The sequence below is a fragment of the Mytilus californianus genome, unplaced genomic scaffold (assembly GCF_021869535.1).
Source record: "Mytilus californianus isolate M0D057914Y unplaced genomic scaffold, xbMytCali1.0.p SCAF_3, whole genome shotgun sequence".
NCBI lineage: Eukaryota > Metazoa > Mollusca > Bivalvia > Mytilida > Mytilidae > Mytilus > Mytilus californianus.
Window position 1 is genome coordinate 90,035,661 of NW_026262679.1, and position 25,455 is coordinate 90,061,115.

The 25,455-nt window shown below is 31.4% G+C and overlaps 1 long non-coding RNA gene across 9 annotated transcripts in view; it reads right to left on the bottom strand.

The window, feature by feature from the left end:
• Window positions 1-738: 738 nt before the first annotated feature.
• LOC127735369 (uncharacterized) overlaps window positions 739-25,455 on the bottom strand; it is a 187,876-nt gene continuing 163,159 nt past the window's right edge. For 6 of the 9 annotated variants that reach the window (XR_007998362.1, XR_007998367.1, XR_007998366.1 and 3 more), the window contains 4 exons: window positions 24,600-25,284; window positions 21,508-21,563; window positions 17,657-17,857; window positions 6,535-6,842 (listed from right to left, as the gene is read on the bottom strand). This is a non-coding gene — a long non-coding RNA (uncharacterized LOC127735369). Of the gene's footprint in view, window positions 749-6,534; window positions 6,843-17,656; window positions 17,858-21,507; window positions 21,564-24,599; window positions 25,285-25,455 lie in introns of those variants that run through there. The other 3 variants (XR_007998363.1, XR_007998365.1, XR_007998369.1) reach the window with 3 other exon arrangements.

A 25,455-nucleotide genomic window follows, 5' to 3' on the forward strand; every position in this document is an offset into this window, starting at 1 on the left:
GGTAACTAGGCTGAACAATTTTACTTTCAGATTTAGTCAGTATCTTCGAAGATTTATGACAATTATCAATTTAAGAAAAAATGAAACAGGTATCGAGTTTAACATTGCTTTTATGTTTCATTCGTATGTTTACGAGAAATTTCAAAAAAGAACACAAACTTGTTGTTTTAATTTTTTGAAACGGTGCTTTCTAAATGCAGCCTAGTTTAATTGATGCCTAATAACATCTGTTCTTAAAATGCGTTGTTTGAATAAAAAATAAAATAACAAAAATACCAAACGCCAAGCAAAATTCAAAACAAAAAGTCTCTTATCAAATTGCAAAATCAAAAGCTCAAACACATCAAACGAAGGAAGACAGTTGTCATATTCCTGACTTGTTACAGGCATTTCCTTATGTATCAAATGGTAGATTCAACCTAGTTTTATAGCTAGCTAAACCTCTCACTTGTATGACAGTCGCATAGATTTCCATTATATTGACAAAAATGTGTGAGCAAATCAAACACACATAATAGGTAAATATGTACAGCAGTCAACATTGTGTTTCTAATCTTTATCACTATAAAAACAAACAACTATGTCAAAAAAGAAAAACAAAATGGCATGTAGACACTCTATAGACAAAGTACATAAGCAAATATAAAAGAAAAGAATACAAATAAATGCCATAGCACAATAACAAAATGTCATAATATAGACTATACATTTGTTAAGACTCACCATACATTATACTTACCGCTTTTTTCTGTAAAATATAAATGATGGTAAATTTTAAAAAGAAAATACCATTCATCTAACAAAGGTTCAAAATGTATTTTTTGTTTTCATTAAGCTTTTCAAAAATTGTAATCAACATCCAACAATGCACTTTTTTATGCACGATTGATTTTATAGTATAGTGTCTGAAACTTCAAGTTTACATTTTTTTCTGATGGTTGTTTGAAATAACTTGTTAGTAAAAGCGTTGAACCATTTTATGTTAATCTTTCATAACTATGTTTAGCAATTTAAGGAGGTATGCTTAAATTCGAGATAACAAAATGTGTGTTCAATTCAACATTGCTGTTTAGATAATTGTTTATCGCAAAGAAATCTTCAATTTTTTTTTTCCTTCTAAATAGTTTACTCCATTATTCAAAATGCAGCTCTCTGCGCTGATTTAGAGGCAACAGTAATTTACCGGTATTCAAATCTCATAAATATATTAAGGATCTACAATTCAGATGAAAAAAGCAATAACTGAGGGAATCGCATAAACTCGCATAAACTCAAAAAGAGCCAAACTGACAGCTGCCTCCACAAAGTTAGCACCTACTGATATGCATGTATTACCAGCCATGGCAGTCTTTAATTTGAAATATGACATATAATCGGTAAATTTACCAAATAGACAACTATTCTGATAACTAAATATCTACGACCGTGAAAATCTTTTAACAATTTTTTATTTGAAACATAATGTTGACATATTCATGATTGTTAACTCGTAATTTAGTCAAAAATGGTTTATCGATATTAAATGATAGGAAATATCTGTTGATAAAATTGCCAAATTTCTCTTCTTTAAGAATTGATAAATGTTTTTTTACGATTATCGAGTCTTCCGTACATTCGAGATCAAAAACTATTAATGAATGTTTTAGTGTATTATTTGTGACTGACGTTGTTAACATTTATTTCTATTTACCATAAGCGTTTAAAACTTCCAATACATGACCCACAATGCAGTTATATATGCTCTACTGTTTATAATTCATTTTCTGAAACTTCAATCTTGCATGTTATCTGAGAGTCTAAACAAGACAAACATATCGCTTTAAAAGAAAAAATACGTTGTTTTCAAAATGCAGGCTATTATATCTGATTCTTCCTAACATCTAAAATCGCTGAAATTTGTTGAATCATTTCGACAAATTAAGCGGCTTTCATTGCATTTCAGTAAAAAGTATGTAAAAGATATCAAAGGTATATTCAAACTTATTAGTCGAAAAAAAACCCAAGGGTGACTGGGGAATAGAAATATGGTCACTACAGGTCTTCTTCCGACCGGCAGTAGAACCCTTGCCAAAGTGGGGCGTCCGTTTGGTTGTGCGGGATGTATCAAGTACGCAGCCACGTCCGGTGAGAATGGGGACGTTAAATCCGATGACTCGTGTAGAGAGAGTACCACGCTCTCTGCATGTTAAGAACCCTTGCAACAACTCTTTGAGGGGTCCGTAGGTGATCTGTTGCAGGGCAAAATTTCTGTCCCTATCCAATACACCCTCATTTTCCAGTGGCAGTCTAAATTCCCCCGACCTTCTTCCCGGACGGCCTACATTACAGGACCTACCTATTGTATTTATTGTTAATTTGTTCTCGTCCTATATATGCATGAAAAATTTGCCACTGGACGTTAAGCAACCAACAATCAATATTAGTCGAAAATAAACTCACAATGCCTTGGCAAAAAATCCAAAAAACGATCAAAAGATAAACAACACTATACAAAACTCAACATAGAAAATTATAGACTGTTATAAAATATTGGTTTGTTTAATGTATGCATGTAAACATCTTCTGTTATTACATTTTGCATTTAGAACATTTTCATTTTTTGTTTATCACAATGCAGCTAGATTTGACTCTCAAAAATTGTTTTGACCTTAAGCGATGCAGAAATTTCAATCGATGGCTTTTAATTCATTTGTACTTTATAAATAATTTTTCATATATTCTGACGATCAATTGAAATAATTTATTAGTGAAAGCGCTGGATAATTTACTATTCAGATTTGCTCTATCATTTAGACAATTAAAGTAAAAAATGTATTCTATCTTTAATTCATCAAAAAGGGTTTGTATTTTATTTTTGCTTAATAATTTAATGTTTTACACGAAGACATTTTTTATTTTATTTTGCTTTTGAACATTTTAATCAATTTATCACAATACAGTTGTATTTAGTAAAAAATGTATAACAAAATAATAAACACCAAGGCAAATTCTAAAATGGAAAAGTCCATAAAAACTGACAAAATCAAACGCTATAAATCAACGGAACAAGTGAAAAGCAACTGCCATATTTCTGACTTAGTACGCATTTTTCGAAGAAAATGGTGGGTAAAACCTGGTTTTACAGTTAGCTAAAGATCCAACATATATCACAGTTTATAGTTCCGATATATTGAAAACATTGGGAAAGCAACCCTAACAGACACAATAGGTTCACAATATTTGGGATCCAGCAGCCAAAACTGTGTAAACATACACCACAGACGTTCCACACAACCGACTAAAAAATTCAGACAATCATACAAATTAATCTAACAAAGACTCCAACAAAAAAGGTGTAGTAGATTGTAATAAACGTATCAAAGATGCCACGATTAAAATGTTGTTAGCCAGAGAGACGCGTTTCGTATACAAAAGACTCACGAAAGACATTATGACCAAATAACAATTTGTCGTTGATAGTACACAACATATTTAGTATACAACTTCAAAAACAGGTTAAATCTCCATTTTCTACATAGGGAAATGCTTGTACAAAGTCAGGAATATGACAGTTATTTTCCATTGGTTTGATGTGTTTCAGCTTTTATTTGTGCCATTTGATTAGTGAGTTTCCGTTTTGAATTTTCCTTGGAGTTCGGTATTTTTGTTATCTTACTTTTTTCGGTAAATATCAATACAAAGGTAAACAAATAACAATTTTTCGTTGATAGTACATCACGTACTTAGTATACACCTTCAAAAACAGATTAAATATCCATTTTTTACATAAGGAAATGCTTGTACAATGTCAGGAATATGCCAGTTGTTTTCCATTCGTTTGATGTGTTTCAGCTTTTATTTGTGCCATTTGATTAGTGAGTTTCCGTTTTGAATTTTCTTTGGAGTTCGGTATTTTTGTTATCTTACTTTTTTCTGTAAACATCAATACAAAGGTAAACAAAATAGAAACAACACTGTGAAAACCCTTTGTGTCTGAATCGCACCTCAGAACCCACCTGCACCAGGAATGTCCAAAGTAATACGAACAAACACGCACAATAGAACGAAGACAAGTAACTCCGAAACTTAAGTAAAATTAAAGATACAAAACTGCAGCATCTAGAATCTATAACTCAAGACCATCTTGTATTATTTGTGAAGTAGACACTGAATATTTCATGAATTCATCTATTAGGTCTTGGTACTTTACATACTTTTAATATAAACTTTTTGAGAAAAAAGACGAGACGTTCTTTGACAAAACCCTGGATCATTAAATTTTTTACTCAGGCACCGATGATGTTTTACAAAGTCTTAGAAGCAGCTGCTCTTTAAAATCGAATGTGTTGAGAAACTTATACTCCATACGCGGCTTAAGTTGGAATATAGCTTTTTAGGGGAGGAATATATTATTATTTCAAAATCGAAATCGTCTCGTTTGTCATAAATTCTGGTATTGAAATGACCGCTGTTGTCAATTTCGAGGTAAATGTCTACAAGAAGATGCGCAGAAAACTGTATCTGTTTCTTTAATATCTAGTTCAGGAGGATATATTAATGAGACTCAATCAGAAAAGTTTGGATTGTTAATGGAAAGAACATCATCCATATACCTGTATGTGAAATTAAACAATCTAGTTTCTTTGATCTTCTAGTTTTTCAGAAGTGTCTGAAGGCACTACGACTCATATGAAAATAATATAAGGCCAGTCTAGAGAGGTGCACAGTTGGTTCCAATGGGAATGCCGACAACAGGCTAAAAAGGTCTACCTCCAAATTCAACAAGTATGTAATCAATGAGAAACTGCTGCATACTGAGGACTTGCTCTTCGGTGAAGCATGTTTTATTTCCGGTCTAATTTTTAACAAAATATGTAGAATGATATCTCAAAACAATAAAAATGTAGCGTATAGTACCATTTTTGTAGAGCAAAGATTTTTTTAATTATTTCTTTAAGACGGGTTTAATTTTTTCATATGGTACGGTGGTGTAAAGGGTGGATAATCAAAGGTTTTGAAAGAATTTATTTCATAATATGACCGGATTTTAAATGTTCCAGAAGTTATTTTGAATCTTAAGAATCCACATATGGCTAATGCCACTACGCGAAAAAACAGCTTCATAGTATTTATGTAACCCCTCTTACTCTGCGGACAAAATGTTGGTTAACCTAACGGACAATTCCTTTGTAGAACATGCAGATGATCCAGCAATGTACCTTTAAATTAGAGTGAATACAGATATTCAAATCTCGTAAATGCCTTAAGAAGATACAAATAAGGTTAAATATTAGAACTGATGGAATCGTATAAATTTGAAAAGGAGATATTCCTGTTTCTTCGACTTGGTAAGTTCATCCTTTCATGCATGCATAATCCGCACTGTAAATCTTACCTTAATCAAAATGTCACTTTAGCGAATATTACACAATTGGTGAAATTAAAAATCAGACGACTATGCTGTCTTTTAAATTACGTGAAATTTTAATTTGGAAATAGAAATAAAAATTTGATGACAAAATAATTTAAAAAAAATTGACAAATAAAAGTTCAACAACCTCTGATGCATAATAACAGTTATGATGTCAAAATGTGCACCCTATATTTCCCTCAAACAACATTTGCCATATAGACGGACAACCGTATTTTTTTGCTGAAGGTTTACCTGACCCATAAACATCTTATAGGGACTCTGTAGGATTTTTTTTGACGTGATCGTAGTTTACTTATACTATACATTATTCTAAAAGATTAATTAAAGCAAAAATATCAGAACATATTGGCGGTAAAAATTGTGATTTGGACAGTTTATGATGAGTTATTGCCTTTTTGGAATAAAATGTTCATCTACCGCTTTTTTAACATGATCAAATTCAAGAATCTTTAGATATACAAACAGATTTGACATGGCATATATCCTTTCAACATTCATTTAAGACATATAAGTTTCTAACAAACAAAATGCTATACTAATAAGTCTGTAAGAAATGAAAAATCATGGCCTCTAATGATGTTTGACAATTCTAGTTAGATGAATGCTGTATCGGAAACATTGCTAAGTCATCTTGCTTGTTTGAATCGATAGAAGTTTTGGAATTATAATACAACTTTTAGAGGAATCTGTACTCATATCATCTTAAATTATCAACAAAATAAGTCTTTATGAACAGCCAGAAACAAGTAGTTCAGTGGTTTGTCGTAGTTTCATGTCTGTCATATTAGTATTTTTTTCATAATTTTGTTTATTCTATAAATCAAGCTGTTAGCTTTAACATTTGAATTTTGTTTCACATTTTTTCATGTCGGGGGCTTTTTATACCCGACTATACGGCATGGGGTTTTTCTCATGTTAAAGGTACGGTGAACTAAAATTTCTTATATCCACTTATTTGACATCTGGTGGATAGTTGTCTCATTGGCAATCATACAATATCTCCTTATTTGTATATGGTGTGTGTAATTTTCCACCCTTTTACGACAACCGACAAAGTAAATGACAGAAGAGTACTGATCAAATAAAGTACATGTAGTTGAAAATGAGTTGTGAACGCGGAATTATCAATTACAAAAATAAACATTTGTTTTATTTATATATATTAACTTAATATAATCAACTTGGTATCGATTCATTTTATTTAAAGAAGGATTACTGGTTTTAGTCAAAGATAGAATGCAAGAACTCTAGAGAAGTCCACTTCTTCTTCTTCTTCTTCTTCTTCTTCTTCTTCTTCTTCTTCTTCTTCTTCTTCTTCTTCTTCTTCTTCTCCCTCTTCTTCTTCCGTTTACAGATCAATCCACCATCTGGTGTTTTTACGAACTGATGCGTGGTGCAAACAAACCAATATTTACAGTGTAGTTAAAGACTAGTATTAAATTGAGAAAGGAAAAAAGGTTATTTTATATATTTTCTAACCATGACATGAATACTAAAACGGAATTGTGTCTGAATGATGTAACCATTTGTACCCTCCCACTACGTCGGCTTTTCTTCCAAATCAAAACTATGTATAAACAAAAAATAATCCTGTGCATTTGTTGCTTTAAACTTAAAATCTTATACATGAAATAGCTGATTATTTATTTCAACCCTTACATACACACAGAAAATAAAAATAGAGTTCAAACCACAAACGATAAGACATAACACAATATCTAAGCAGACTTACAAAAAAAAATCATAACAAAATACATGAATGTTGGATGTATAAATACCGAGACACGTCGTACAGCAATGCGAATTCACACTCAGCAAAACAGTCATTCATAAATGTAAATCAACATGCAGACATCTTTTACGTTCAGGTATTTCAAATCCAATCTTTTATGGAAATATTCTATACAAAGCACCAAAATGTCGACATTCACATCAAAAGCTAACCAAACCTTTAAACAGACTTATTCAGAAGGGATATAGTTACGATACTGTTGTCAGGTCATTAAAGATGGCATATTTTGGTATTAATATTGATTCACTCATAGGTTCTTTGCATCGGAAATAAACACATTTATTCTAAAACCAGTTGTTGGCATGATACGGGTTATGTTCTTGTCATATATTTTATGATGGTATGATACTAAACCCCTAATGGAAGGGTATGTGGGTTATTTTTTTATGATGAAGACATCTGCAGGTCTGGAGCTGGCATGTCAGTAACTGCTAGTAGTCCTTTGTTAATTTGTGAATCATTGTCATTTTCTTTAGTTTCTTTTGTTACCTATTCTGACATTGGACTCGGACGTCTTTTGAACTGAGGTTTACTCTGCGTATTGCTGTGTGTTTGTTTATTCTTCATTGGCTAGAGGTATAGGGGGAGGGCTGAGATCTCACTAAACATGTTTTTTTTTGCATTTTTGCGCCTGTCCCAACTCAGGAGCCGCTGGCCTTTTATAGTCTTGTATGTCTTTTCAAATGTTTGGTTCATTTATATGTTTTGGAGTAAAGTGTGACGTCAATTTTCATTGAACTAGTACATATCTATGTTAAGGGGCTAGCTGAAGCCTTCCTTCGGTGCGGAATTTTCCTGCTGTGTTGAAGACCCATTGTGGCCTTCGGCTGTTTTCTGCTCTATGGTCGGGTTGTTGTCTGTTAAAAACATTCCCCGTTTCCATTCTCAATTTTATATTCGGGAATAGGTTCGGTACTTTGCAGACCAGACGACGTAGATGGTAAACCACAATCTAAGACGTGGTAAAATTGTCGTAAATTAGTTTAGACACAAACACATTGTATATATCAACCAATTCGTGATGGTGTCCATAAAATTTATGGAGTGTCATTTTTAATCTTTCCTCCTCATAATTCTGTTGGAGTAGTTTCTGCGTAAGGAGAAGACTCCTGTATATGAAGTCCGTATAGTGTGAATATGCACGACCATAACGTATCAACTGAGATATGTAAATACCATACAATGGAGCAGATGGTATGTTACTGCTGAGAAATAGGAAATTGATAATTGGGAAGTTGAAATCATAGATTTTAGTGTGAAGTCGTCCATCTGTGTCAATATTGAGGAAAAGATATATGTTATTCAGTAGTATAAGATTGATTGATTGATTGTTGGTTGCTTAACGTCAAGTGGCAAATATTTCATGCATGTTCAGGACGAGAACAAATTAACAATGAATGCAATAGGTAGGTGCGGCAATAGAAGTCAACTCGGTTGCATGTCGGGGGAATTTGGACTGTCACGGGAAAATGAGGGTATATTGGATAGGGACAGAAATTTAGCCTTACAACAGGCCATCTACGGACCCCTCAAAGGGTTGTTGCAAGGATTCTTAACGTGCAGAGAGCGTGACACACACACGATGCATCGGTTTAACGTCCCAATTCTGACCGGACGTGGTTGCGTAATTGATACATCCCGCACAGCTAAACGTCCGCCCCACTTTGGCAGCAAGGGTTCTACTGCCAGTAGGAAGAAGACCTGTAGTGTCCATATTTCTATTCCTCAGTCACCCTTGGAGTCAGTGATAGGACATCATCTGTAAAGAATTTTGCAAGGTGCTTCTTTTTTTTGTCTTTTAGAAGGTTCTGAAAGACGAGTGCAAATAGACGGTGATATTCTGTTTCTATTTAGTGCTAAACCGATTTTAAAATGAGAATCGTTTTTCTATCAAAACAATCTTTGTAAACGAAGACATAATTTGAATTTTTTATCTGTAGAATTGAATGGGACTGGTAAAAATACCAAATATTGCACATCAGCTAGATTGTTCAATAAATTGGAAATAAATGCACTTTTTTGCTGCTTAAAACTATTATTTAGAATTTATACCTGTATTAAACGATTAAAGGCATAAACTGCTGAATATAAATAGGTTTTCTATTAAATTTTGTTTCTGTGCATTCAAAAAAGCTAAATACTTTTAAGGGCGATGCGTTTGTAAAAATATGGCAGCAAATTATTAACGTTACGAAGACAAATGTTACAGAAAAATAATCAAAATTGGATTTCATACACTGTTTTGTGGTAAAATTATACAGGTTGTTGATAAGCCGAAGAGTATTGGTTTTTTACATGATCCGATATTGAAAGGGCTTTTTTGGATATACAGCTATTAGTTTCCAGTATAAGGAATAAAGGATTTGCCAGAATTGTGACAGATATAACGTCGGTAACGTCAGAATCCAATAGAGTTCCTGCATCTTTGTATAACTATTTTATTTTGGTCGACTGGTGTGGCCAATGTTTTTTCAAGAGGAAATAGACTATGCAAATGCATAAAATAGACAATTTGGCTGGCCGAAAACTAGCAATTCTAAAATCATACATTTAAATCTGTCAACATTGTTAATAGGAACAACAGACAATAAAAGTGTTTTGTGTTGTTCAAATTTGTATACTTAAGATCGTTAATACAGGTCTTTACATATATCATTTTAAAGTCTGATTTATAGGGCGAATTTAAGGCTTTCGTGACCATACTCCACAACAGACAATTCCATAAATTGGAAATAAATGCACTTTTTAAGGTGGGGTTCGTGTTGCTCAGTCTTTAGTTTTCTATGTTGTGTTTTCTGTACTATTGTTTGTCTATTGGTCTTTTTCTTTTTTAGCCATGGCGTTGTCTGTTTATTTTGGACATATAAGTTTGAATGTCCCTCTGGTATATTTTGCCACTCTTTTACAAAACTGGAATCAAATATTCCATACATATCCGTTTTAGACGTTCGTATACTAGGCGAGTGATAATTTTTGTAAAAACTAACGTCTTTAATGCACCCACTTAACATACGGCTATATTATATATTATTCGGAAGCTTATTGTCTGTACTTTCAGTTTTTCCCGGTCGTCAATAATCATGAGAATTCGTAAGGTGCAATTTTTGTTAAATTAAGGTCAAATGTCAGGAATGAACATTCTTAAACTTCGTTAAGAAGTTTATTCTCGTTCAATATTCTTATGAATACTGTTTGCGTCACGGTCTGAACAATAAAAAATCCGGCATTTATCATATGTTAGCTCAGTATTGCATACTATATCAATTGTTTTATCAAATATGAATATTGATATCGTGAAAGATTAAAAACCCTTAATTACCCTTCCTGAGTATTTTTTAACCACCACCGGTTTAAGGTAGTCGTACACTTCGGTCTAGTGTTTTGAGGACTGTTGTTTGTCTGTCCTACTTTTATTGCGTTGGTCATAGTGTCATATGTTTGTTTATCGGAAATGTAGGAATCATCTTGTCCCTATGCTCATTTTTTTTTGTTCTTTACATTCATATGTTTATCCGTTAGTCTAATAACGCTTTGTAATTAGCAATACTCCAATACGTATACATCGATTGGTAAATTTAAGTGAAGTTCAAAGTTTTGAAGTGCACATACGGAGATTGTACATGAAGAGATTGTATTCATGATAAACACATTCAAAAAGAGTTCAATAGCAAGCAATTCAAATTCACCATTGCAGTTCTGCTTTTAAGTTATCTCTTTTTTAACGCTTGTTTTTCTCACATTTATAAATATACCATATTGTATGTTTTTTAAGTCAACAAATATCAGACACTTATTGCAGTTATGAGAACTACGGACCATTAAAAATTCAAAAAGACAGAATATAGCATGCAAATGGAATGTAAAAATAAAAACAATATTACTTATTCATGTTATTGTTTGGAAAAAGTTTAGGTTTTTAAGTTTTGGAAAAGACATTACTTCAAACCAACTAGTTTTGGCAACCAATTCGTTTACGCGACGATTAGGTTCTCCCTAGTTTGCAAATAAAGTAAAGTGTGTAAATCGCGATGCTAATATGAAAAGTGCTTAATATGTTTTTTCAGAGGTTGCCTTACTTTTACAAAACGTTCTTGGTGATGATTGGTTGAATTGTTACTGTGACTACTTGTAGCTTTTTTTGTTCTATATGTTATAATTTAACTATTTAGGAAGTCTTATTATAGCTATAATTATTGCAAATTGCTAAGGTTGTCTATTCGTAGGGTAGAAAATAGTATTTCAAAAATGAAATAGGTTTATACAATGAGGTTATTTGTAATTATGACCATATCAGTGATAATTCATGTCAACACAGAAAGTGCTGACTATTGGGCTGGAGATATGATTGGTGAGGAAACCGCCTCCAACAGTGGAATCGATCCAATGATAGTAAGTAAACTCATCATAGATACCAGGCCTAAATATTCAACGCCAGACGCGCGTTTTTGTTCACAAAAGACACAATAATGACGCTCAAATTATAAAAGTTAAAAAGGCCAAATACAGTACGAAGTTGATGAGCATTGAGGGCCCAAAATTCCGAAAGGTTTTGTACATACTACATGCAACTTCATGTAATTGCATCATGTCAATTGTTAACTAGAAAATTACGTAGCTTAATAGGATTTACTTCTTTATACAAGCACAAAGAACATTTTCAGTGCCTAGAACATAATAGTTTTTACTTTCTTAGTCAATGCACGATGCAGTTGAAGCAACCAAGAAAACTAATTTTTTAATTTGTATATTAAGTGAAATATTTGAAATTCAACTTTCATTAATTAGCTTTTAAGCTTTGAAATGATTGCGGTTATTTTATGATGTCAAAAACTTTCTAAGCACCTAATGAAATAAGACCTTTCTTAAACAGACAAATATTTTTTATCCTTCTCACCGGAATTTCAGGGAAAAGGTGCTATTTATGAAAAATGCGTCATTAATATTTTAAAGAGCGTTTGAAAATTGACTTATAGTCTCTGTTCTAAAAGTTTTTTTTATATTACTATCTATGGAATTTAATTATTTAGAAGACAGAATATGTAAAAATGTAAACGTCTTGTAAAATAAGATATTGTCCGTCCTTGACCTTGCATTGTGATTTGACAGAAATCGCATCGTACAAATATTAGACGACCGGGCAAAAAATATAGTATAATATGATTTCGAATATATGATTTAGCCGTATGTTAGGTGGGTCCACAAAAATAAAATTTTATGGTTTGTGTCATACGACTAAATAAGTTAAACGCCAAATATTTCCCAAAGCAATTTGTAACCCATGACCATAAATAGCACAAAAAGACCTTTCTTAAACCCATGCATCATATAATTAAAGACAAGATGCAAAAAAATAACTGATATAGTAAAGGGTTATATTTGTTTTTCTCGAAGATTCTACTAAAAAATTCTATTTTCTAAAATTCTACGGAGAGATAGCAAAGTACAAGTAAATGATGCATCAATGACCTGAATTTCCCACCTCTGAAAAAAGTCTCTTGAGACAATTTATAGAAATATGCATTAAAAAGTCGAGTTGTACATCTTTTAAATTCAAGTGCGGTTGAAACTCATGTTTTAACCTTATGTTTTATTAATGAATAAAAATTTGAGTATCATCTCGCTTCAGATTTCATTATTTTATCCTTACAGACTTTAGTTTGATTTACTCACTGCAACTTTTGTTTACAGACTCTTGTTCTTTGTTAAAATAAAATACTTTATCTGAAACACATTTTTAAAATGTAAGAGAATTTTTTCTCTTTATTATTAAAAAAAATGTTATCCACACACAGTACAGTTTTGTTTGTTCATTTAAGTGCATGATTTACTGTCTGAAACTTCAAGATTTCATATTTTCTGACAGTCAATTGAAATAACATGTTGATTAAATCACTGTACTATTTTTCGTTTTCCAGTTCTGGGAAATTCAGAAAAACAGTAATTAAACATACAATTTGCTTTTGAAATTAATGTTGTTTTTTTTCACATTGACATCTTATAAATTTTTATTTTCTTTTTAAACATTGAAATCCATTAATCACAAATTAAAGATATTCTGATTTTTTCATTATAGACATCAGTGGTTTATCGCAATTCAATCTCACTAATCCACCAGAGGTTTACAAATACAGTTTGTCATTTCGTTTCTGTAAATTATTTGCAGTCATATTTGTTACATAATTTCTTAAGGTTGTCTTCAGATGCAGATCAAAAACTGGTTAAGTAAATTTAATTGCATTTGTTTTTTATTTGTTTTTTTTTTTATACTAACAAGTAACCCAAAAGACACTCAATGCTGAAAAAATTAATATAATAATTCATATTGTTTCAAAATGTGGGTTTTAAATATTTTCTGGCGGATAGTCGGAAATACCTGTTAAAAAAGCGCTGAGCAATTTATCATTCCGTTTCTAACATTTATTTTCGGTCACATTTTACACGATTTCTGAAGATTTTTCTCGAATTGCAGATAAAAAATTGTAAATTGTAAAGTATTATGATTTTTCGTTTTATTTGCTTCAAACATTGCAAACAAATCACAAAACAGTTGTTTTTGCTAAATTGCATTTTACAAATCTTTTCTTGGAAGTCATTGTTTACATATTTTCTGACGGTCAATTTAGCTTTTCTACAAAATGTCAGTCTAAATTTCCAATGCAGCTATATTTGCTGAAATAATTGTCATTCTATTCAATAAAAAAAGCAGCTTGCCATATTTTCTGACGAGCAGTAGGAAATATCTGTTGATAAAAGAGATGAAGAATTTGTCGTTCCGTTTCTGTCAATTATTTTCTGCCATTATTTTTCATACGATTTCTAAAGTATTCCTCTAAATGCAGATGAAAACTGGTAAAGTATGTTTTTCTGCTTTTGCATTTTATTCGTTTAAAACGTTTAAATGCAACTCTCAAAACAGTTACTTTTGTTAAAATGCATTTACAAATTTTTGTTTGAAAATTCTTGTTTACATATTTTCTGACGATCATTTTAGAGGATCTGTTGCTTTATAACAGAAATATAAGCCACACTATCCAATGCGCCTGTATTTGCTCACAAATTTATCGTATTCACTGTCTGAAAATGCAGGTTTATATATTCCATAATGGTTAGTCGGAAATACCTGCTGATAAGGAGCTGAAATATTTGTCGTTCCTTTTCTGTCAATTATTTTCGGTTATACTTTAAAACACCATTTCTGAAGTTTTTCTCGAAATGCAGATAAAATACTGGTTTTGTATGTTTAATTGCTTTTGCGGTTTATGTTTTTAAAGGTATAAATACAACTCATTTTGTTAAAATGCATTTACAAATTTTTGCTTCAAAATTCTTGTTTACCTATTTTCTGACGATCATTTTGGAGGATCTGTTGCTTTATAACAGAAATGTAAGCCACAACTTACAATGCACCTGTATTTGCTCACATATTTTTCGCATTTATTGTTTACATATTATATCACTGTAAGTTGGAAATATATGCTGCTAAACGCGCTTAACAAATTTTTGACGTTCTATTTCCATCAATTATTTTTGGTCATATTTTTTTACACGATTTCTTAAGTTTTTATTGAGTTGCAGATCAAAAACTGGTATAGTATGTTATACTGCTTTTGTGTTTTATTTGTTTGAACGTTACATAAATTCAAAAGATACTTAATTTTGCTAAAATGGATTTACCAATTTTTGTCCGAATATTTTGTTTACGTATTTTTTTACGGTCAATTCAAAGGACCTATTGTTTTATAAAAAAAACTGTAAGCCACAACTTCTAATTGTCTGCAAATGCAGTTTAGCATATTGTTTTGGCGATCAGCCGAAAATGCATTTTGCTGAAAGCGCTGAACAATTTGTTGTTCCTCTTCTGTCAATTATTTTCGGTCAATTTTTTTACACGATTTCTGAAGTTTTCCTCGAATTGCAGATACAATACTGGTATTGTATGTATAATTGTTTTGCTTTTTATTTGTTTTTAACGTTAAAATACAACTCAAAAGACACTTAGTTTTGTTAAAATATATTAACATGTTTCCTTAGGATCATTTCGGACGATCTGTTGTTATATAACAGAAATGTGCGCTTCAACTTCCAATGCACCCATATTAGTTCACATATTTATCGTATTCATTGTCTGAAAATGCAGTTTTACTTATTTTATAACGGTTAGTCGGAAATACCAGTTGCTAAAAGCGCTACACAATTTGTCGTTCCGTTTCTGTCAATATTTTCAGTCAAATTTTTTTACAAATTTCCTCGTGTTGCAGATCAAAAACTGGTGTAGTAAGTTTAATTTCTTTTGCGTTTTGTTTGTTTTTTTTTTACGTTTAAAATACAACTTAGAAGACACATAATTTTGCTAAAATGGATTAATTTTTTTTATGTCAGAAAATTCTTTTTCACATATTTTTTGACGTTTTTTTTGGGGGGCTGTTGTTTCGAAATATCTGTAAGCTAAAATTTCCAATTTAGCTATATTTACTCAAATGATTTTCCATATATTGTTTTTAAAATGTAGGTTTACATATTGTTTGGCGGTTTGTCGGAAATACCTGTTCCTAACATCGCTGAATAAATTGTCGTTCCGTTTCTGTAAATTAGTTATTACACGATTCAGGAAGTTAAACTAGTATGGCCCATAAAAAATGGTAAAGTATTTATAAATGCTTTGGCGTTTAATTTGTTTTACACGTTAAATAACACCTGACAAAGCAATTAGTTTTGCTAAAATGCATTTACAAGTTTTTGTCTAAAAACTATTGTTTACATCTTTGCTGACGGTCAATTTGTTGGACCTCTTGTTAAAAAAAAAACTTGTACACTACAACTTCTACGTCAGCTATATTTGCTCACTTATTTTTTTGCATTTATTCCCTGCAATTACAGGTTGACATACTTTTTGTCGATTAGTCGGAAATATCTTTTGGTAAATGCGCTTAAGGATGTTCGCTCCTCCGGATTTTTGATTTTTTGTCAGATGTTCGGAATCCTCTGGTTTTACCCATGAAGTGCAATTAAAAAAATTTGCCCATTAACCCCTACTTTCTTTCCATAATTTGATTACATATAGTTTAAAATGTCATCTTTGAAAATCTTATAAAATCCTAGTTATTTTTTCATCGTTTTTGAAAGAAAAAAGGTGCCAATGTTAAATATATGAAAAATCTAGAGAGAATTATTTCCCGCCAAATTTTCAATGGCTTATATCTCGAAAACAAGCACACGGACCCTTCATTTTTTTCAGCCTTTTTAGTTTCTTTATTTGTATATTATCAATTTATATCAGTCTTTTAAAAAGCTTGTTATTTTGAAACAGAGTAGCGAACATCCTTAACAATTTGTCTATCCGCTTCTGTCAATTATTTTCGGTCATTATTTTACACGATTTCTGAAGTTTTTATCGATTGCAGTTTAAAAACTGGTAAAGTATATTTTAATGCTCATGCTTTTTATGTATTTTTTACGTTCAAACACAACTTACTAATCACTTAATTCTTGCTCAAATATATGTACAAATTTTTGCTTGACAGTTCTTGTTTACATCTTTCTGACAGTCAGTTTCGAGGATCAGTTGCTTTTGAACATCATGTAAGCCATAAGATTCATTGCACCTGTGTTTACTCAATTATATTGCCATTTTATTATCTGAAAAAGCAGTTTTGCATAATTTCTTGCGGTCAGTATATTATTTTTTAAACAACAGGTCCCACAAATTGACAGTCAGAAAATCTGTAAACAAGACTTTTCAGACAAAAACTTGTCCAATTTAGCAAAATAAACTTTTTTTTCACTTAAAAACAAATCAAACGCAAAGCAATTTCAACAAACTATACCAGTTTTGTATCTGTTATTCGAGGAAAACTTTAGAAATGGTGTAGAAAAATGACAGAAACGGAACGACAAATTTTTCGGCTCTTTTATCACCGGGTATTTCCAACATCGCTGAATAAATTGTCGTTCCGTTTCTGTAAATTAGTTTTTACACGATTCAGGAAGTTTACCTAGTATGGCACATAAAAAATGGTAAAGTATTTATGAATGCTTTGGCGTTTAATTTATTTTACACGTTAAATAACACCTGACAAAGCAATTAGTTTTGCTAAAATGCATTTACAAGTTTTTGTCTAAAAAGTTTTGTTTACATCTTTTCTGACGGCAATTTGTTGGACCTCTTGTTAAAAAAAACCTGTACACTACAACTTCTACGTCAGCTCTATTTGCTCACTTAATTTCTGCATTTATTCTCTGCAACTACAGGTTGACATACTTTTTGTCGATTAGTCGGAAATATCTTTTGGTAAATGCGCTTAACAATTTGTCTATCCGCTTCTGTCAATTATTTTCGGTCATTATTTTACACGATTTCTAAAGTTTTTATCGATTGCAGTTCCAAAACTGGTAAAGTATATTTTAATGCTTATGCTTTTTATGTATTTTTTTTACGTTAAAACACAACTTACTAATCACTTATTTCTTGCTCATATATATTTACAAATTTTTGCTGGACAGTTCTTGTTTACATCTTTCTGGCAGTCAATTTGGAGGATCGGTTGCTTTTCAACATCATGTAAGCCACAAGATCCATTGCACCTGTGTTAGCCAAATTATATTGCCATTTTATTGTCTGAAAAAGCAGTTTTGCATAATTTCTTGCGGTCAGTCTGAAATACATTTTGGTTAAAGCTATGAACAATTAGTCGTTCCGTTTCTGTAAATTATATTCGGTCATTGTTTTCACCTGATTTCGGAAGTTTTTCTCTAGTGAGATGATCAAAAACTAGTATAGTACGTTTAATATCTTTGTGTATAATTTGTTTGTTAAGTTAAAATGCAATTCACAAGTCACTCAACTTTAAGAATGGATTTACAATTTTTGTCTGAAAATTCTTGTTAACAGATTTTTTGACGTTCATTACTGATGTTTAAAAAAAACGTGTAGGCTACAACTTCCAAAGAAGCTATATTTACTCAAATATTTTCCCCATATATTGTTTAAAAAATGCAGGTTTACATATTTTTTAGCTGTAAGTCGGAAATATCTGTTCCTTATAGAGCTGAACAAATTGTTGTTCCGTTTCTGTAATTTATTTTCGGAAACATTTTTACACGATTTCGATAGCTTTACTCGAATTACAAATGAAAAAAGGGTAATGTGTAAATAATTATTTGGCGTACAATTTGTTTTATACGTTAAAATATAACTGACAAAACAGTTAATTTTTAAAAAATGCATTGACAATTTTTTGTCTGAAAAGTCTTGTTAACATATTTTCTGACGCTCAATTTGTTGAACCTTTGTTTAAAAGAAAAATTGTACTCTACAAATTCCAATGCATCTTTATTTGTTCACATAAATTTTTCGTATACGTCTGAAAATATAAGTTTACAGATTTTCTGGCGAAAAGTCAGAAATATCTGTTCTTTTTTGCGCTTAACAAACTGTCAATTATTTTCAGTCATATTTTTTACAACAATATTTCTGAAGTATTTCTGAAGTATTACTCGAATTGCAAATTAGAAAATGATTGTAATAGTAATGCAGAACCATTGGTGGCCTTTGGCTGTTTTCTGCTCATTGGTCAGATTGTTGTCTCGTTGACACATCCCCCGTGTCCAATCTCAATTCTGTAATTGTTTATGTGTTTTATTAGTTTTATACGTTAAATGCGTCTCACTAAACATTTTTTTTGACTAAAATATATTTACGGATTTTTGCTTGAAAGTTCTTGTTTACATACTTATGGAGGTGAATTTGCTCAATCATGTTGCCATTTTATTGTCTTTCAAAAACAGTTTTGAATATTTGCTGGTTCTCATTCAGAAATAAATTTCGATCAAAAGCGCTCAACAATTTTTTGTTCCGTTTCTGTCAATTATTTTCGGTCATTATGTTTACACGATTTCTGAAGTTTTAATAGAGTTGCAGATCCAAAAATTGTATAGTATGTTTAAATTGATTTTGTGTTTTATTTGAGTTTTTGCGTAAATAGACCATCTACAAGACACTTAATTTTGCTAGATTAGGTTTACAAATTTTTGTCTGAAAATTCTTGTTTATATATTTTGGTCGTTCAATTTGGGGAATCGTGTTTAACAGAACCTGTAATTTGAAGAAAATTTCAAAACTCGTGTGAAAAAAATGACCGAAAATAATTGACAGACGCGAAACTACAAATTGATCAGAGCTTAAACAACAGGTATTTCCAACTAATCACTTGAGAATATGTAAGCCTGCATTTGCAGACAATAAATGCTAAAAATATGTAAGCAAATATAACCACATTAGAAGTTTTGGCTTACAGATTATTTTTTAAACAACAGGTCCCACAAATTGACAGTCAGAAAATCTGTAAACAAGACTTTTCAGACAAAAACTTGTCCAATTTAGCAAAATAAACTGTATTTTTCCTTAAAACAAATCAAACGCAAAGCAATTTAAACAAACTATACCAGTTTTGTATCTGTTATTCCAGGAAAACTTTAGAAATTGTGTAGAAAAATGACAGAAACGGAACAACAAATTTTTCGGCTCTTTTATCACCGGGTATTTCCAACTGGCCGCCGGACAATATCAAAAGCTGTAAGTTCCGATAATGAAATGACAAAATAATTGAGCATATATATGTGTATTGGAAGTTGTGTCTAACACCTTTGTTGAAAAGCAACAGATCCTCCAAAATGACCGTTAGAAAATATATAAACAAGAATTTTCAACCAAAAATTTGTCAATGAATTTTAGCGAAACTAACAGTTGTGATTTTATTTTAACATTTAAAACAAATAAAACACACAATTAAACATATACTTCCATTTTTTGTATCTGCAATTCGAGAAAAACTTCGAAGTCGTATAAAGATATGACCGAAACGAAACGACAAAATGTTCAGCTCTTTCATCAACAGCCATTTTCGACTTACCGTCAGAAAACATGCTAACCTGCATCATTAGACAATAAACGAGAACAAGATTTATGAAAATATACCTGCAATGGAAGTTGTAGCTTATAGATTTTTTTAAACAAAACAGGTTCCCCGAATTGAACATCAAAACATATGTTAACAAGAAATTTCAGGCTAAAAATTGTAAATCCATTCAAGCAAATTTAAAATTATTGTGAGTTGTATTCTAACGTAAAAAAGCAAATAAAAACTCAAAAAAACTTAAAAATACTATACCAGTTTTGATCATCTACACTCGAGTAAACCTTTACAAAATGTGTAAAAAAATATGAAACGGAACGACAACTTGTTGAGTGCTTTCATAACAGATATTTTGGATTGATTCGATGAAAACTTATGAAATCGTGTAAAAAATATGACCAAAAATACAACTCATAAGACACTTCATTTTGCTGATTCATTGTAAAGCCATTTGAACAGAAAAAAATTACGACAGTGTTTATAATTCTTTAAAATGTTCCAATAAAATTTACATCAGCTCTTCAACGATTGTTTTGGACTCGAGCATCAGTGAAGAGACATTAATAGTCGAAATGCGCATCTGGTGCAGTAAAATTGGTATTGTTAATGTTATTACTACCAGTGAGTCAATACCTCTGATGGTGAACTGTTGGTCCCTTCATATCTTCAGTACACATTGATTCGGTACTTCGCGAATGTATAGATATTGTTATATCTGGTTATTAAATTACGAAATCATTCAAAGTAAGGACACATCTCTCTCATGCATATCTCTCTTTGATTCTATGTCCGGGTTTGGCTTTCCTTTCGGTCTTTTTTCTTGTTTTATCAGCTCTTCGACGTTTGTGTTTTACTATGGACTTTTTATATATTTTGGCCTCGTTTATCACTGACGAGACATTGAAAGTCGTTATGTGTATCCGGTGAAGTGAAATGTGTACCGTTAATTTGATTTTACATTATTTTCTGTCCCGGTTTGCTACATTGAATCAACAACAAATAGGTCGAGCATCATTCGTTTTCTTAACTTTTACTTGACACTGACTGTAATACAGTGGTTCCTGGATACCGTTGTACAGGTAAATTGTATGTAGTAGCCTTTCATAAATCTTTATTATGGTGTCTTTGTAAAGCATACTTTTTTCAAACAATACATTGTGACAGTAGTTTAGAGAATATAGATTTCACCCCAGTTCTTGGTTGGTTTCTCTTGGCTGAGATGTCTTATTTGTGAAGTGTTTTATGAACTTGTTTGTCTTTTGTCATCTTTCATTTTCATGCCATTATGTTTTCAGCTTCTCTCTCGATGTCTAGTTTTGAATGTCACTTTTGTATCTTCCGCCCTTTTTTATCAAGTATATTTAAGAACAATAAACTTAACTTTTATTTACCTTCTTTCTGTTGAAGAAATAATTAATTTCTTTTTTTGGATAAATAAAAAAGTAATCTGAAAAAAATTACGTATGGTTAGGAATGTTTTTTTCGTTATTTGTATTAAGCTTTTCTATATTTTTATCCCTTGCACAAAATGCAGTGAAATTTTTTTTTCTTAATCCATTTTATATTTCACCGTTTAAAAATCCAAAGGACTATGGAAATTTCATTGTTGTTACCCCAAAATTGAAATACCTTCATTCAATTAATTCACTTTCCGTTGTTTATGACGTTAAAAGCTATTGCAATGTTTTGGTGTACGACGTGTAGTACCAAGAAGGCATTATATTTTGAAACGGTGACTTGATTGCCTACTATATTCTCCCTCACTACTTCCGTCCAAATATAAAATAATTATATTATATGACCTAAACAAGAATGATCTAATGTAAGGCCATGTTCACACCAAAACTTCGCGTACTGTAAACCTGTTGACAATCAGTTCCATGTAATGAACATTGGTTTCACATAAAAAAAAAAATCTCATCCGTACGTTGGTGTTAATTACCTGTACATGATAATTGTTCACACAAGTAAAATACATGTACACTTAAATTGAATTTTTAGATTTTCTCTGTAAACTTTTGTATCAATTAGGCGCAGACCATTTCAGATTTTTTTCTTGGAGGAAGAGGCGATGGGAGGGGTTAGATAAATTTTTAAAATTCCAACATCTTTAGGAAAAACTTGAGTGAAGTGTGAATAATTGTTTGATTCCTATTTTACTGCCGATCGGAAAAAGACCTAAATGACCATATTTCTAATCACCGTGGGTAATTTTGGAAATGAATATTCTGAACTGCACCATTCTACAATATTCATTTTAAAAAAATGTTAAAAAAACCTTGTCCACAAACATTATGAAAATGAATAGTTTGTCCTACTATAGGCAGGACATTGCAAGAAATAATTGTGTACCAAGCGTGAAAATTATTTTTCGAACTAAATAAATAAGCCCTATAAAACAGATGTAAAATAACTATTCCATCAGCAAAAAAATACCCCTTCGACTGAAAATCAAATGGTCAACAAAAACTGTTTGAATTGAATCATGCTAGCACTTTTTAGTTTTTGACATATAAATAGGTAAATAACTTAATTCATGATATAATATTCATTTTTATTCGACATATGCAACTTCTTTAAATATTCAGTGATAAGATCCACGTTCTTAATATCTAGTGTTATGTACACTTAACCCACACAAGGTCTACATTGACTATCGACTGCATGTAGTCAAAACCTGATGTAAACTTCATGTAAACATTGATTTTTAACAATCAGAACGTAATAAAGTTTTGAGTACGCTTACGCCACACGGAGTTTAGCTCAATGTACACACGGCCTAAGTATACTACTCACAATAACCTTAAATACTTGCATGTTGGATTTTAAACTTGGTACCTTTCGTTAGCCATCATTCGTATGTTTCTCTGATCTATATGTTCTCCCATTTATTTGTATTGTAGTCCTGTCATGTAATGTTGTCATTTTAATGTTATATTTAACATTGCCATAAAAGCGGGAGGTTTGGCTAGCCACTAAACCAGGTTCAAACTCACCATTTTTTCTTAAAATGTCCTGTACCAAGTCAGGAAAATGGCCATTGTTATATTATAGTTCGTTTCTGTGTGTGTTACATTTTAATGTTGCGTTTCTGTTGTGTCGTAGTTCTCCTCTTATATATGATGTGTTTCCCTCAGTTTTAGTTTGTAACCCGGATTTGTTTTTTTCTCAATCGATTTATGACTTTCGAACAGCGGTATACTACTGTTGCCTTTATTTATACATATCAAAAACAACATAGTATTATATCTAGTAATAATAAAGCGAATTACCAATACAAGTACTCATTGAATAATGCGTGAATAAACGTGTCTCTTCTTGACGCTATAGCGAAAGTTGATGGTCAAATATAACCACACGGGATGATGTACATACAATTGGTCACATATGAAAATTGATCACCAAAAAACGAACGAAATTTTACTTGTTTTTTTAACGATCAATTGGAAACACGTTTTCATAAAAGCGTGTAACCATTTTGCTTCAGATTTCGCATAGTAATTTACGATCTCCAAAACTTTCCTCCATTCAAAATAAACATAGCCTAGTTTACAATTTAACATTGTGTTTGCCTTTTTGTTTTTGCCTTTTTACGTATAACTAATTCTCTAAAAGCAGGCTAGTCATATTTGTCTTATTTGTTTTTCGTAAATTGTTTTGTTATAAATCAGGCCGTTATGTTTCTCAATTGAATTGTTTTATATTTTTCATGTCGGTGCCTGACTATGCGGTATGGGTGATTCTAAATGTGAAAGGCCGTACGATGGCTAATAATTGCTTACATCAGCTTCATTTTATAGTTTATTTGGTGCTACCTTTCATTTCATCTTCATTTGCTATTTCTAAAAGCCAGTACATTTGAAAAGACCCATCAGAACTGAAATTGTCTGCTGTTATATAAATAAATATTATGAATGAAGAAGGCAGAGGATAATACCTTATTAAATACACATTTCTTAAGTCATTTTTCCCTATTTTCATCTATACATTTTCATAATATACAATGCACCATGCAGCTATATTCCCTAAACTTCTGTCACAATGTATTGTTTGAAACTGTTTGCATATTTTTAGACGGTAATTGAAAATATATATGATTCTGTACCGCAATGGTCGTTCTTACCACGTTTATCACGATGAACTACGATGAGCTAGGTTAATTTGACGCTGAAATTCGATTTTGATCACGCTTAAATGAAATGGTGACATTGTGATGCCATCTATTAAATAGCTGAACCGTTGGTGGTAAAGCATGAATGTATTACATTAATTATATTTCCAATGTATTTTATCTTCCTAATATGTCGATGTAGAAGTCAATTGTTGTTACAAGCACCTTTCATGATCTATCATTTACCATGAATTTATTACTGAGGACATGCATAATATCAAATTTATTCTTGTTTCTCAAATGTTTCATTTGCCGTTTAAAGAGATGTACATTATAAGATGAATGCAACTATTGTATTAGCAGTATACTTACAGGAGACAAAGGCATTGTAAACAATGAACATCTTAGAGAGTTGTAATCCAAAGGTTCAAAATATAGAATTCACTTGCCAAGCAACCAAAAAACGAAGAATTTCAGATTACGAAGGGATCGAAGCTGATCGGTGATGGATTCAGAAGCACCTTCAAAATCTATGATGTACAATGAGCACGCGTGTTTTAAACGCTTTGAAGACGCCAGAGGATATGGCTGCTTAATCTTCTTCGCGACAAATAATATGTTGTTCCAACCAAAAAAGTCTTGAACATTATTGGTTTCTTATTTTCACTAAAGAATTGGAATTAACAGCAAAACTTCGAATCTCACATATATCCATCACATCATTCACAAAAGATGGGATTTTAGAAATCACAAATCCGTTTTTCTCTCCTTTGGTAATTGCATAACAAAGGATGATGAAAATCTACTGATTTTATACTGGATTCCAAAACGTCACACAAACATAAAAAGAAAGATTTATAGCGATGAGGTATATTCAAACAGCGGTGTCAATAAGATTTGGATTCGTAAAGTATTAAAGGCTTACTATAAAATCTGTCATTATAATCTTTACATTTAGTGGTTGTAGCACAACTATTGATTTTTCTTCGCTTTGCAGTACTATTCTCATAGCTCAATCGAAAGTTTGAATACATCCTCTCTTTTAACAAAGCATTCACTACAAAAAAGGAAATAGTAGATTCACATTTGTTGTTTTGTTCATGAAAATATGAAAAAAATTGCATTGTAAAGAACTACACTGATTCAAATATCAAATACATCAAAGATGGTATCATCAAAATGCTGGACTTTTTGATCAACAACATAATTTTTGAAATAGTTGGTGTTT